The sequence below is a fragment of the Salmo trutta genome, chromosome 2 (assembly GCF_901001165.1).
Source record: "Salmo trutta chromosome 2, fSalTru1.1, whole genome shotgun sequence".
NCBI classification, from domain to species: Eukaryota; Metazoa; Chordata; class Actinopteri; order Salmoniformes; family Salmonidae; genus Salmo; species Salmo trutta.
Window position 1 is genome coordinate 71,209,420 of NC_042958.1, and position 15,473 is coordinate 71,224,892.

The window sequence follows — 15,473 nt, forward strand, 5'->3', positions numbered from 1 at the left end:
GATGGCAGTCTTTAATTTCCTTTTTTGAACGGTTGCCTTCTATTGATCAGGAGTAACAATTTTGGCCAACGGGGTATATGAGAGGGTGTGGGAGGGAAGGGATACTATGCTGTGATCTTTAGTTATTTATTTTTGTGTACGTGGGTATGTATATTTATATTATTTCCAATTGTATGTTTTAATTTATTTTAGCATGTATACTGCTTTTGTTAAGGGGAGGGAGGTGTTTCAATAAGTATAGGGGGATAAAATGATGTATCTGTTAAATTTGTTTTTGTCCAATAAAAATATATAACAAATAAAATAGATTTGAATTTTGATTGCAACGTGCGCATATACTGTAGTTGTTTTAACGGAATAGCCTACGTCTTTTCAGCTCAGATTTACTCATGAGGCTATGGCATGCGACGCAGTGTAGGAATAGCCTATAGGCCTAGTGTTATTTTTTTAAATCCATATTTGTTTATGTATTCATTCGGATTCACAGTGCGGACTGTGAATCAGAATTAGTTAGGTAACATAGATAATTAAGATGTCTTATCTGCATAATATGTTTATATGATATGCTTGTTATTAGAATGTATCCCTTCAGACTCTGATGTTGGCAGTTGCACTTCCTCCCTCAGCTGGGCCTCAAGTCAACTGGGGCCCAGAGAGGGGAGAAGTCAGGCTTGTCTTTCACATGTCTCTGGTGCTATGCAGAATATCAGAAAGAGAAGAGGACAGGAGGGAACATTGTCTTCATATGTGAATGGGTCTTTACCTATTGTAAACCACGTGAAGGGATGGGGAACCAATTACTTGTCTCCACAATGTCTGTGCGCCAGTCACTCCCTCCTTTGGCCTTGGGGGAGATAAGGTCTGAGAAAAAAATGTGTGGGGTAGTGTCTGGAACCATTGTATGTCATCTCTGATGTTGCACCTATCCCGGGGTAGTGTATGACCTAGAGGCTCACTCCCCTCAGTGAGATTGTCTGGTCATGTGGTCAAGAAGGGGTTTTACTTGAGACGGGAGTTGACAACTGATTTATGCCATAGAATGAATTGGTGTTTCTGTGCTATGAAGTACCAGGAACGAGATCGGAGCCTCGTCTTAGGGGCCAGACTAAACAATAAGAACAGTCTTCATAGCAAATGCTATCTGGCTGCTGGATACTCATAACTCATATATCAAGTTTCACCTTGTGACCCATTCCATACATCTGTTGTTTGTCATAAAGACTAAAAGGGCGTATCTTTTTTATAAAATATATTTGTATTCTTTGTACGTCAGAGCTACTCGCCACAACATTTGGAAGTGTTGAGCCAACCAGCCTCATCATTATAGAAGCAATTGCTCTATGCTTTCCTTATTAATATGTTTTGAAAGTAATATCCTGATTGGTGATTGACTTTGTCTCTTCTCATTATTGATTAGAATTTCCACCACAGGACCAAACAGAGGTCCCGTACCGAATGGTTCAGTACAAATAGATGTACTGTTACAGCCCTAGTAGACACTGTCCTTCGCTCCCGCCTGCCCTCACCGTCATTAACAGAACTGCGGGAAAACAATGCCCGACAGGCGGGGGTGAAGGACACTGTCTAGTACCGGTTGCCCCCACTAGCACAGTAGGCAGGGGGCTAGGGCAACATCGTGTGCTAGCTAACTAACTAACTAGTTAGTGACACCTTGTGCTAGCACAGTGTCACCCCCGCCTCCCGCGTACTGGAGAAACCGTGCCCGAGAGGTAGGGTCGAAGGACACTGTCGACTGGTCGTCCCCGCCACCCGCTTGCGCAGCAGGCATGAGGCTGACAGTGTAGTAGTTAGCGACACCGTATGCTTGATAGTTAGCTAAATCACGATGTAGCTCCCGCCTGCTGTGTACCAGTCCTCATTAGGACTAGCTGTCCGAACACTTTCTCTCGCCGTCGTTAACAGAACTGAGGAAAAACAGTGCCCGACAGGTGGGGTGAAGGACATGGTCTACCGGAGTGCGGCTAGCTAGCTCTCATTGTCGCCCCGTCCCTTCTTCTGTGGGGTTTATCGGCAGCTGGCATCCAAGGCTATTGTGCACTAGTGCCACCTACTGTACTGGAGCCAAGCTCCCCAGCCAGTCCTAACTTAAAAATGGACCAATAGAAGTATAAAGATGCAGGAATGCCCCGAATTGGGGACCGCAATTGCACCTTTCTCGGTCAAACTCGTCGTCAACATCTCGAACGCACAGATATGGGGCAAGAAATTGTACATTATTAAAGAAATTGCATATTATTAGTCCAACGGATCCATAATTTATTTTCTCTGGAAACGGAGGTCCACAAAATAAGGACCGAGGTAAAGTTGTTTTTTTATTCACACATTTGGTCATTCAACACATTCGCCAAAAGCCATTTACAAATGTAAAAATCAATAACTAATTAACCGTTTGGCACAGAAACATCAAACTAGGTATGATTTATTCTGTAAATGTCTAGTATACTTTTACAACCTTTGCTTTGAGTAAACATTCCAGTTCTAATTTGATAGAAATACATAAAATGCCATTTAAAGCTATAGAAATCAATAACGTTTTCATTGATTATGACAGAAAGATCAAACTAGGTATGATTTATTCTATAACGTCAAACATACGTTTACAACCTGGCTTGAGTAAAAATTCCAGTTGACTTGATAGAAAAACATAATATCTATAAAATGCCATTTAAAGCTATATAAATGAATAATGTTTTTACTGATTATGACAATCATCAAACTAGGTATGATTTATTTTATGTCTAGTATACTTTTACAACCTTTGCTTTGAGTAGAAATTCCAGTCTTGATTTGATTGAAATACATAAAATCTCAAATATTGCATTTAATAATTCAGTGATTGTAGCAGAAAAAAGGAAAACTATGCATTTATTTGCAATAACTTTAAAGAAATTTTAATTTCAAGTGCAATTTGTTCTATATGAAGTTGTAAAATGTTTACAATCTTAAATTGTATGCAAAATCGGGTCAGAACATTCAACAACCTGACTCCACATCGTCAGAATTCTGAAGTAGGAAATCAACAAGCTCCTCAGTGTCGTTCTGCTCAAAGTCAAGGTCACCTTCTCCATACTCATTGATCTCAGATCCCAACTTTGCTGCTCTCCTGTTCACCTCATATCCTTTACTGCAGGGTTGGTAGTGGATAGTGTATCCACTGGATGGTTGAGTCTGGCCTCTCCAGGCACCATGAACGCTGGTACCCCCTGCTCACTTTGAGATGGCTCCTCCAGAAGCTCCCTCTCCTCCTTCCCTGTGAAGAATATGCACTGCCTGGTACTGCTCTGCTCCACATTCAATTGGGATTGACCTTGACTAACCTGGGGGTCATTCAAACCATTTGTTTTGCTAGCACAGACTGGAATATGTACCGAGATTCTTCCGATGGCATTGAGGAGTGCACCACATCAGTAACTGGCTTTATCAATATGTGCATCGAGGACGTTGTCCCCACAATGACTGTACAGACATACCCCAACCGGAAGCCATGGATTACAGGCAACATTCGCAGTGAGCTAAAGGGTAGAGCTGCCGCTTTCAAGGATTGGGACTCTAACCCAGAAGCTTATAATAAATCCCACTATGCCCTCTGACGAACCATCAAACAGGCAAAGCATCAATACAGGACTAAGATCGAATCGTACAACACCAGTTCAGACGCTCGTCAGATGTGGCAGGGCTTGCAAACTATTACAGACTACAAAGGGAAACACAGCCGAGAGCTGCCCAGTGACACGAGCCTACCAGACGAGCTAAATAACTTCTATGCTCGCTTCGAGGCAAGTAACACATAAACATGCATGAGAGCATCAACTGTTCTGGATGACTGTGTGATCACGCTCTCCGCAGCCGATGTGAGTAAGACCATTAAAACAGGTCAAAATTCACAAGGCCGCTGGGCCAGACAGATTACCAGGACATGTACTCTGAGCATACGCTGACCAACTAGCAAGTGTCTTCACTGACATTTTCAACCTCTCACTGTCTGGGTCTGTAATACCAACATGTTTCAAACAGACCACCATAGTCCCTGTGCCCAAGATCACAACGGTAACCTGCCTAAATGACTACCGACCCGTAGCACTCACATCTGTAGCCATGAAGTGCTTTGAAAGGCTGGTCATGGCTCACATAAACACCATTATCCCAGAAACCCTAGACCCACTCCAATTTGCATACCACACCAGCACTCCACACTGCCCTTTCCCACCTGGACAAAAGGAACACCTATGTGAAAATGCTATTCATTGACTACAGCTCAGCGTTCAACATCATAGTGCCCTCAAAGCTCATCACTAAGCTAAGGACTAAACAGCTCCCTCTGCAACTGGATCCTAGACTTCCTGATGGGCTGCCCCCAGGTGTTAAGGGTAGGTAACAACACATCCGCCACGCTGATCCTCAACACGGGGGCCCCTCAGGGGTGCGTGCTCAGTCCCCTCCTGTACTCCCTGTTCACTCATGACTGCACGGCCAGGCACAACTCCAACACCATCATTAACCTGTTTGGGATAGGGGGCAGTATTGAGAATTTTGGAAAAAATATGTTCCCATTTTTAAACGCCTCCTACACCAACTCAGAAGCTAGAATATGCATATTATTGTTCAGGTTTGGATAGAAAACACTCTGAATTTTCTAAAACTGTTTGAATGGTGTCTGTGAGTATAACAGAACTCCTATGGCAGGCAAAAGCCTGACAAGGTTTCATGCAGGAAGTACCCTGTCTGACAAGGAGTCGTGCGTCTTGCATCTGTTTATTGAAAAGTAAGGATCTTAGCTGTAACGTGACAATTCCCAGGGCTCCAATAGGCTCTCAGAACCCGGGAAATACCTGAAGGTTGACGAGGCAGCCTCAGGCTGAAACACATTATCGCCTTTGGTAAGTGGCGGATCAGAGGACCTTTGAATGAGGCGCATGCACGATTCGCTCCTGAGGAGAAATTTAATTCGGCTGTTTAGGCTCAATGCATATTCCCGGTCGGAATATTATCGCTTTTCTACGAGATAAATGGCATAAAAATTGGTTTTAAACAGCGGTTGACATGCTTCGAAGTACGGTAATGGAATATTTACAAATTTTTTGTCACGCCAATGCGCCATGCGCGAGACCGTGATGTAGCATTCTGATAGTGTCTAGAACTCACGAACAAAACGTCGCTGTTTGGATATAACGATGGATTATTTGGGACCAAACCAACATTTGTTATTGAAGTAGAAGTCCTGGCAGTGTATTCTGACGAAGAACAAGCCAGGTAAGAACATTTTTCTTATAGGAAATGTGATTTTGGTGGAGGCTGACCTGGGTGGGTGTCTAAATAGCTAGCCCTGTGATGCCGGGCTATGTACTTAGATTATTGCAAAATGTGCTTCATCCGAAAAGCTATTTTAAAATCGGACATATCGAGTGCATAGAGGAGTAATGTATCTATAATTCTTAAAATAATTGTTATGCTTTTTGTGAACGTTTATCGTGAGTAATTTAGCAAACTGTTAGTAAATTCCCCGGAAGTTTGCGGGGGTTATGCTTTTTCTGAACGTCACATGCTAATGTAAAAAGCTGTTTTTTGATATAAATATGAACTTGATTGAACAGACATGCATGTATTGTATAACACAATGTCCTAGGTGTGTCATCTGATGAAGATCATATAAGGTTAGTGCTGCATTTAGCTGTGGTTTGGGTTTATGTGACATGATATGCTAGCTTGAAAAATGGGTGTCTGATTATTTCTGGCTGGGCACTCTGCTGACATAATCTAATGTTTTGCTTTCGTTGTAAAGCCTTTTTGAAATCGGACAGTGGGGTTAGATTAACGAGATTCTTGTCTTTAAATAGCTGTAAAATAGTCATATGTTTGAGAAATTGAAGTAATAGTATTTCTAACGATTCAAAAATCGCGCCACTGGATTTCAGTGGCTGTTACGTAGGTGGGACGAGTTCGTCCCACATGCGCCAGAGAGGTTAAGTTTGCTGATGACAACAGTGGTAGACCTGATCACTGACAATGATGAGACAGTCTATAGGGAGGTGGTCATAGACCTGGCCATGTGGTGCAAGTACAACAACCTCTCCCTCAACGTGATCAAGACAAACGGAGATGATTGTGGACTCCAGGAAAAGGAGGACAAGCACGCCCCCATTCTCATCAACGGGGCTGTAGTAGAGCAGGTTGAGAGCTTCAAGTTCCTTGGCATCCACATCAACAAACTAACATGGTCCAAGCACACCAAGACAGTCATGAAGAGGGCACAACAAAATATATTCCCCCTCAGGAGACTGAAAAGATTTGGCATGGGTCCTCAGATCCTCAAAAGATTTTACAGCTGCACCATCGAGAGCATCCTGACGGGTTGCGTCACGGCCTGGTATGGCAACTGCTCAGCCTCCGACCGTAAGGCACTACAGAGGGTAGTGCGTACGGCCCAGTACATCACCGGGGCCAAGCTTCCTACAATCCAGGACCTATATACCAGGCGGTGTCAGAGGAAGGCCCTAAAAATTGTCAAAAACTCCAGCCACCCTAGTCATAGACTGTTCTCTCTGCTACCGCACAGCAAGCGGTACAGAAGCGCCAAGTCTAGGTCAAAGAGCCTTCTAAACAGCTTCTACCCCAAGTTATAAGACTCCTTTTTGTTGGTATTTTCTTAAAACTGCATTGTTGGTTAAGGGCTTGTAAGTAAACATTTCACTGTAAGGTGTATCCAGTGCATGTATTCAGTGCATGTGCCAAATAAAATTTTATTTGAAATCAATGTTTGCATATTTTTGTGCAACAGTTCCACATTTTAAAGTAGTTACACGGCACAACAGTCATCTAATTTAACAGCAAAAAGAACCCTTCCAATCATTTTCTATTTTGGCTTTGTTGAAGTCCTTTGTCATCCCCATACAAGCTAAATGGTACCATCTCCTGAGGTAATAAATTAAACTGTTCAACGCTTACAGCCAAATGTTTAATACCCCGGGAATTCCCAGAACACATTCTGGAAAGTCTATAGATAGTGGTCACTTTATTAGGAACAACCCCCTTTGCATCTAGAACAGCGTGAATTCAAAACTGTTGATGAAACTAGGAAAAGGAGATAGACTGTTCAAGTTTTTAAGTCCAATTGGAGTTTATTACAGTCAGTACAAGTTTTAGAACTTTTGAGTTACACAAGACCATCACAGACGGTGTTGTCATTTTACACATTCTAAAGTTCAAACAAACAGTAACAGAATACCTGAATACTTCTCTGTATGCTTTAGTGTCTAGCAAGCAAAGACCATGGAACTTGGTGTATGTAGGAGCAATTTATTTTTGTGAATAGATTGGTGAACCTAATAAAGTGGCAACTGAGTGTAGATATCACAAACAACTCCTTTTGAGCAGTGTCTGTTATACGATGATCAATGGGTATAATGGTAAATCTGATCCCCAAGGTCCTCATAAGCTCACTTGGATATATAGAGTTGGAGGTATAAAGAAATAAAATATGAAACTAGGACATTAAAACACTGGCAGAATTCTTTCATCCACATCCGTTCACATAGAAGGGTATTTATACTTTAAAAGACACATTTTAAGACCACCGTCTTTCTGGACATTTTAAATAGGTTTGCAAATAGTTCTTTCTGCAAGGAATGTGAATTGAAAGGGATATGGTAATACCTACAGTGGGGGAAAAAAGTATTTGATCCCCTGCTGATTTTGTATGTTTGCCCACTGATAAAGAAAGGATCAGTCTATAATTTTAATGGTAGGTTTATTTGAACAGTGAGAGACAGAATAACAACAAAAATATCCAGAAAAACACGTCAAAAATGTTATAAATTGATTTGCATTTTAATGAGGGAAAAAAGTATTTGACCCCTCTCAATCAGAAAGATTTCTGGCTCCCAGGTGTCTTTTATACAGGTAACGAGCTGAGATTAGGAGCACACTCTTAAAGGGAGTGCTCCTAACCGCAGCTTGTTACCTGTAAAAAAGACACATGTCCACAGAAGCAATCAATCAATCAGATTCCAAACTCTCCACCATTGGCCAAGACCAAAGAGCTCTCCAAGGATGTCAGGGACAAGATTGTAGACCTACACAAGGCTGGAATGGGCTACAAGACCATCGCCAAGCAGCTTGGTGAGAAGGTGACAACATTTGGTGCGATTATTCGCAAATGAAAGAAACACAAAAGAACTGTCAATATCCCTCGGCCTGGGGCTCCATGCAAGATCTCACCTCATGGGGTTGCAATGATCATGAGAACGGTGAGGAATCAGCCCAGAACTACACGGGGGGATCTTGTCAATGATCTCAAGGCAGCTGGGACCATAGTCACCAAGAAAACAATTGGTAACACACTACGCCGTGAAGGACTGAAATCCTGCAGCGCCCGCAAGGTCCCCCTGCTCAAGAATACATATACATGCCCGTCTGAAGTTTGCCAATGAACATCTGAATGATTCAGAGGACAACTGGTGAAAGTGTTGTGGTCAGATGAGACCAAAATGGAGCTCTTTGGCATCAACTCAACTCGCCGTGTTTGGAGGAGGAGGAATGCTGCCTATGACCCCAAGAACACCATCTCCACCGTCAAACATGGAGGCGGAAACATTATGCTTTGGGGGTGTTTTTCTGCTAAGGGGACAGGACAACTTCACCGCATCAAAGGGACGATGGACAGGGCCATGTACCGTCAAATCTTGGGTGAGAACATCCTTCCCTCAGCCAGGGCATTGAAAATGGGTCGTGGATGGGTATTCCAGCATGACAATGACCCAGAACACACGGCCAAGGCAACAAAGGAGTGGCTCAAGAAGAAGCACATTAAGTTCCTGGAGTGGCCTAGCCAGTCTCCAGACCTTAATTCCATTAAAAATCTGTGGAGGGAGCTTAAGGTTCGGGCTGCCAAACGTCAGCCTCGAAACCTTAATGACTTGGAGAAGATCTGCAAAGAGGAGTGGGACAAAATCCCTCCTGAGATGTGTGCAAACCTGGTGGCCAATTACAAGAAATGTCTGACCTCTGTGATTGCCAACAAGGGTTTTGCCACCAAGTACTAAGTCATGTTCGCAGATACATGACTTAGTACTATTTCCCTCATCAAATACTTATTTCCCTCATTAAAATGCAAATCATTTTATAAAATTTTTGACATGCGTTTTTCTGGATTTTTTTGTTGTTATTCTGTCTCTCACTGTTCAAATAAACCTACCATTAAAATTACAGACTGATCATTTCTTTGTAAGTGGGCAAACGTACAAAATCAGCAGGGGATCAAAAACTTTTCCCCCCCACTGTACAGTTGAAGTTGGAGGTTTACATACACTTAGGTTGGAGTCATTAAAATTATTGTTTCAACCACTCCACAAATTTTTTGTTAAGAAACTATAGTTCTGGCAAGTCGGTTAGGACATCTACTTTGTGGATGACACAAGTAATTTTTCCAACAATTGTTTACAGACAGATTATTTCACTGTATCACAATTCCAGTGGGTCAGAAGTTAACATACACTAAATTGACTGTGCCTTTAAACAGTGTGGAAAATTCCAGAAAGTGATGTCATGGCTTTAGAAGCTTCTGATAGGCTAATTGACATCATTTGAGTCAATTGGAGGTGTAGCTGTATTTCAAGGCCTACCTTCAAACTCAATGCCTCTTTGCTTGACATCATGGGAAAATCAAAAGAAATCAGCCAAGACCTCAAAATAAATTGTAGACCTCCACAAGTCTGGTTCATCCTTGGGAGCAATTTCCAAATGCCTGAAGGTATCACCTTCATCTGTACAAACAATAGTATGCAAGTATAAACACCATGGGACCACGCAGCCATCATACCGCTCAGGAAGGATGTGTTTTCTGTCTCCTGGAGATGAACGTACTTTGGTGCGAAAAGTGCATATCAATCCCAGAACAGCAGCAAAGGACCTTGTGAAGATGCTGGACGAAACAGGTACAAAAGTATCTATATCCACAGTAAAACGAGTCCTATATCGGAATAACCTGAAAGGCCGCTCAGCAACGAAAAAGCCACTTCTCCAAAACCGCCATAAAAAAGTCCAGACTACGGTTTGCAACTGCACATGGGGACAAAGATCAGACTTTTTGGAGAAATGTCCTCTGGTCTGATGAAACAAAAATAGAACTGTTTGCCCATAATGACCATCGTTATGTTTGGAGGAAAAAGGGGGAGGCTTGCAAGCCGAAGGACACCATCCAAACCGTGAAGGACGGGGTTGGCAGCATCATGGTGTGGGGGTGCTTTGTTGCAGGAGGGACTGGTGCACTTCACAATATAAATGGCTTCATGAGGGCAGGAAAATGATGTGGATATACTGAAGCAACATCCCAAGACATCAGTCAGGAAGTTAAAGCTTGGTCGCAAATGGGTCTTCCAAATGGTCAATGACCCCAAGCATTCTTCCAAAGTTGTGGCAAAATGGCTTAAGGACAACAAAGTCAAGGTATTCGAGTGGCCATCACAAAGCCCTGACCTAAATCCCATAGAAAATCTGTGGGCAGAATTGAAAAAGCAGGCCTACAAACCTGACTCAGTTTCACCAGCTCTGTCAGGAAGAATGGGCCAAAATTCACCCAACTTATTGTGGGAAGCTTGTGGAAGGCTACCTGAAACGTTTGACCCAAGTTAAACAATTTAAAGGCAATGCTACCAAATACTAATTGAGTGTATGTAAACTTCTGACCCACTGGGAACGTCATGAAAGAAATAAAAGCTGAAATACATAAATCATTCTCTCTACTATTATTCTGACATTTCACATTCTTAAAATAAAAGTGGTGATCCTAACTGACCTAAAAAAAGGGCATTTTTACTAGGATTAAATGTCAGGAATTGTGAAAAACTGAGTTTAAATGTATTTAGTTAAGGTGTATGTAAACTTCAGACTTCAACTGTATGTAGGTGTAGTTTCTCCACTGGTATAATGTGCGGTAGTTGTACACCTCCCTGCTGAATTATGTTGAGGTGATTTGGGCCAGTTGATATTTTTTTTTTTTTTTATTATCTTTTGTGAAAAGGTTTTTCACGTAGGCTTTGTGCTAGCAGTTTAAGAGAGAAAGAGAGCAAATAGCATTGGGACAGACTGGTTGAGTCCTAGTTTTTAATGGTTAGTGCCAGTAGATTACAGAGGGGTTCACATACAGTTCAGAAGCAAATCATAATGTAAACGTTTAACCCAAAAACAAAGCATGTACTGTCCACTTCTTAAATTGGTGCTTTTTTTTGTTATCCACCCTCTGGTATCTTTCAATACCGTGCTAATTAATATATATACACACACACACACAGTATATACATACGTACACTACTGTTCTAAAGTTTGGGCTCACTTAGAAACGTCCTTGTTTTTGAAAGAAAAGCAATTTTTTGGTCCATTAAAATATCAAATTGATCAAAAATAGTGCATTTGTAAATGACTATTGTAGCTCGGAACGGCAGATTTTTTTATGGAATATCTACATAGGCGTACAGAGGTCCATTATCAGCAACCATCACTCCTGTGTTCCAATGGCATGTTGTGTTAGCTAATCCAAGTTTAGAAAACCCTTTTGCAATTATGTTAGCACAGCTAAAAACTGTTGTTCAGATAAAAGAAGCAATAAAACCAGCTTTCTTTAGACTAGTTGAATATCTTGAGCATCAGCATTTGTGGGTTTGATTACAGGCTCAAGATGGCCAGAAACAAAGAACTTTCTTCTGAAACTCGTCAGTCTATTCTTGTTCTGAGAAATGAAGACTATTCCATGCGAGAAATTGCCAAGAAACTGAAGATCTCGTACAACGCTGTGTACTACTTCCTTCACAAAACAGTGCAAACTGGCTCTAACCAGAATAGAAGGAGGAGTGGAAGGTCCTGGTGCACAACTGAGCAAGAGGACAAGTACATTAGAGTGTCTAGTTTGAGAAACAGACGCCTCACAAGTCCTCAACTGGCAGCTGCATTAAATAGTACCTGCAAAACACCAGTCTCAACATCAACAGTGAAGAGGCGACTCCGGGATGCTGGTCTTCTAGGCAGCAGAGTTCCTCTGTCCAGTGTCTGTGTTCTTTTGACCAGCTTAATCTTTTATTTGTATTGGCCAGTCTGAGATATGACTTTTTCTTTGCAACTCTACCTAGAAGGCCAGCATCCTGGAGTCGCCTCTTCACTGTTGATGTTGAGACTGGTGTCTTGTGGGTACTATTAAAATGAAGCTGCCAGTTCAGGACTTCAAACTAGACACTCAAATGTACTTGTCCTCTTGCACCGGGACCTCCCACTCTTCCTTCTATTCTGGTTAGAGCCAGTTTGCGCTGTTCTGTGAAGGATTTAGTACACAGCGTTGTACGAGATCTTCAGTTTCTTGGCAATTTAATTTCGCAGAACAGGAATAGACTGACGAGTTTCAGAAGAAAGTTTGCTTCTGGCCAGTTTGAGCCTGTAATCGAACCAACAAATTCTGATGCTCCAGATAGTCAACTAATTTAAAAGGACAGTTTTATTGCTTCTTTAATTAGACAACAGTTTTTAGCTGTGCTAACATAATTGCAAAAGGGTTTTCTAATGATCAATTAGCCTTTTAAAACAATAAACTTGGATTAGCTACCACAACGTGCCATTGGAACACAGGAGTGATGGTTGCTGAAAAATGGGCCTCTGTACGCCTACGTAGACATACCATTAAAAATCAGCCGTTTCCAGCTACAATAGTCATTTACAACAGTGTATTTTCAATACATTTTATGTTATTTTAATGGACACAAATGTGCTTTTCTTTCAAAAACAAGGACATTTCTAAGTGAGCCCAAACTTTTGCCCAAACTTTTGAACGGTAGTGTATGTTATGGTTCACTCTTAGTTTTCCTTATCTCCACTGTGGAATGTCCATCTTGGTCCTCTTGATCCATCCATCCTTTATCCCGTAGTTTTTTCCTGTAATCTATTTTAATATATGACTGAAGATGCATCATTTTATGCCAGGCCCCTTCTAAAATGGTATAACAGACTCGTTAGAACTTTTCACCACATGCCCTCCATCAAATCAAAACTGGAATTTGTACTCAAAACAAAAGTTGTAAAAGTTTGCTAGACATTTATAGAATAAACCATATCTGTTTTAATGTATCTGTGACAATCAATTAATTAGTTATTGATTTTTACCATTTGAAATGGCTTCTGTTGAATGTCTGATGAATTTCAGAATGTGTGAATATAAAACCAACTTTACCTCGGTAAAATAAGGTCACAAATCATACGAATAGCTGAGACCATGTTGGACAATGCTAGCTAGCTGGTTGGCTAAAGACGAGACTCCGTGCATTGTAAATACGCAATGCGCTATCTTTCCATATCGAAATAAATGCATATAAGACTAATTGTATACTGGCTGACCACTTATTTAGATAACTAGTTATATTTTGGTTATTGCACATCTTTGAGCTTACAAAGAAATGGAATACTTCTAAAACATGACCAGGTTGCTGTAGCATCAGTGGACTTGTTCACACAGGCTAACGTTAGTTACAGCTACCTAGCTAATGAACAGTCATTGATAAAAAAGGGACATCTTTGGCAATGACGTTCAATCACAAATGACAAAAATCAGGCAGTGAGCTAACGTCTTACAGCCGGCTAGATAACGTATGCTAAGTTAACGTTAGTTCAACGACAATATACACATTCTATATAGAACACGTATAAAACCAAGTCTACAAATTGAATCGCAATAGTACAAAAACTAAAAAGCACAAGAGTACAGTGGCTAGCTAGAAAGCTAATATTTAGCAGGTAGCTAACATTGACCAGTTAGCAATATTTCTAGCTAGCTAAGCCAAAACACCACGAACGTTTGAAAACCAAGACAAGACGTTAGCTAGCATGACATAGGTAGGTAGCTAACGTTAATTCTAATAGTACCATTAGACAGCTCACGTTAGTTCACTCCTGTTCTGGCCTAGCCAAAAAGGCCCAGTAGCGGTAGCTAGCTAGCTACTAGGCTAACACAAACATGCTAGCTGGTTAAATCTAAATGAATGGAACGAAGTTAGGGAGATTTACATAGATATTTTGCAGTCGGGTCAGCGGCCTGTCGAAACTCGTGTCCTGGAGAAAGCGATTAGCGAAGTCCCGGGGGTGCCCGCTTGGATGATCCACATGTTCAAACTGTTAGTATTTGACCCCAAATATATCTTACAATAAAAGTGCTGTGCAAGGGCTTCCAAAATTCCGATAGTTACCCCTTCCAAAATATTTAGACCAGCCAGTAATTGTGCCCGGCGACGCTCTAGCACCTCAGCTGGACAACATGACGGTTTGCAACTGTAAAAAAAAGTATAATTGACTCCAGATGTTGACTGCTATCACATTGCTTTAGGATAACACAAAACCGCCTATCCTAGATTTGCAGATAGCCAAGTGTAGATATATGTGGTCTGGCAGCAACAGTCCTAAGCGGCGGATTGGCCATCTAGCAATTCTGGCAAATGCCAGATGGGCTGGACCTTTTTTTGTTGACACATACAAAAAAAAGTATATATTTAAATGTTCTTTATTTAACGAGGCAAGTCAGTTAAGAACAAATTCTGATTTACAATGACGGCCTACCCCGGCCAAACCCTAAGAACGGCAGCGTAGCCTAGTGGTTAGAGCTTTGGACTAGTCACCGAAAGGTTGCAAGGTCGAATCCCTGAGCTGTCGTTCTACCCATGAAGAAGGCAGTTAACCCACTGTTCCTAGGCTGTCATTGAAAATAAGAATTTGTTCTTAACTGACTTGCCTAGTTAAATAAAGGTGAAATAAAAATGCTGGGCCAATTGTGTGCTGCCCTATAGAACTCACAGTTGTGATACAGCCTGGAATTGAACCAGGGTCTGTAGTGATGCCTATAGCACTGAGATGCAGTGCCTTAGACCCATAACATAATGAAAAAGGTGACATGGCTGACAGCCCATGGGACTGTTAAGATTTTTAATTTTGCGCAATTTCTGTTAATCTATAATGAGCCTTCAGCTGGTCAGTGGGCAACGGCCCGTTTTTTTCTGATAGGCTGAGTTGAGGTCACACAAACATTCAAAGTCAAACGCTGCATCAGCAAAGAGACCTGCTCCGACTGGCATCAGTTAGACAGTCAAGATCATGGATCGTAAAAAATGGAAAAGGTGCATATAAACTTAGAAAGAGCTCATTCTACATTGTCACCTCACTCAAAACGTCTTATTTTTGGGCAGCTAAAACCATGATTTGGTAAAACAGTAAACTGCATTATCATGATTCTTGTAATGAAAGTTTCTGCCCCTGTCCCTGCCCTCATTGGAGCCTGCTGCTGTGATGAGCGAGCCACTCTCCTCTCCCCCCATGTGCTCCACAGAAAAATGTGTTCTGATCGTATAACATTTCGAAATGCAATTGCAGAAAATTCTGGAGTCCTATTTTGGCAGTAAAATATAGCAACTATAATTAATTGTCACAATCAGTGG

At 41.5% G+C, this 15,473-nt stretch overlaps 1 protein-coding gene across 2 annotated transcripts in view; it reads right to left on the reverse strand.

Annotated features, from left to right (window-relative positions):
* The window catches only part of tlcd3bb (TLC domain containing 3Bb), a 53,299-nt gene extending 38,864 nt beyond the window's left edge, over positions 1-14,435 (reverse strand). Inside the window, exon 1 of one of the 2 annotated variants that reach the window (XM_029713717.1) lies at positions 14,235-14,435. The gene's annotated coding sequence lies outside the window, so the exon portion shown is untranslated. Of the gene's footprint in view, positions 1-14,055 lie in introns of both variants that reach the window. The other variant, XM_029713691.1, reaches the window with a different exon arrangement.
* Positions 14,436-15,473: the final 1,038 nt, after the last annotated feature.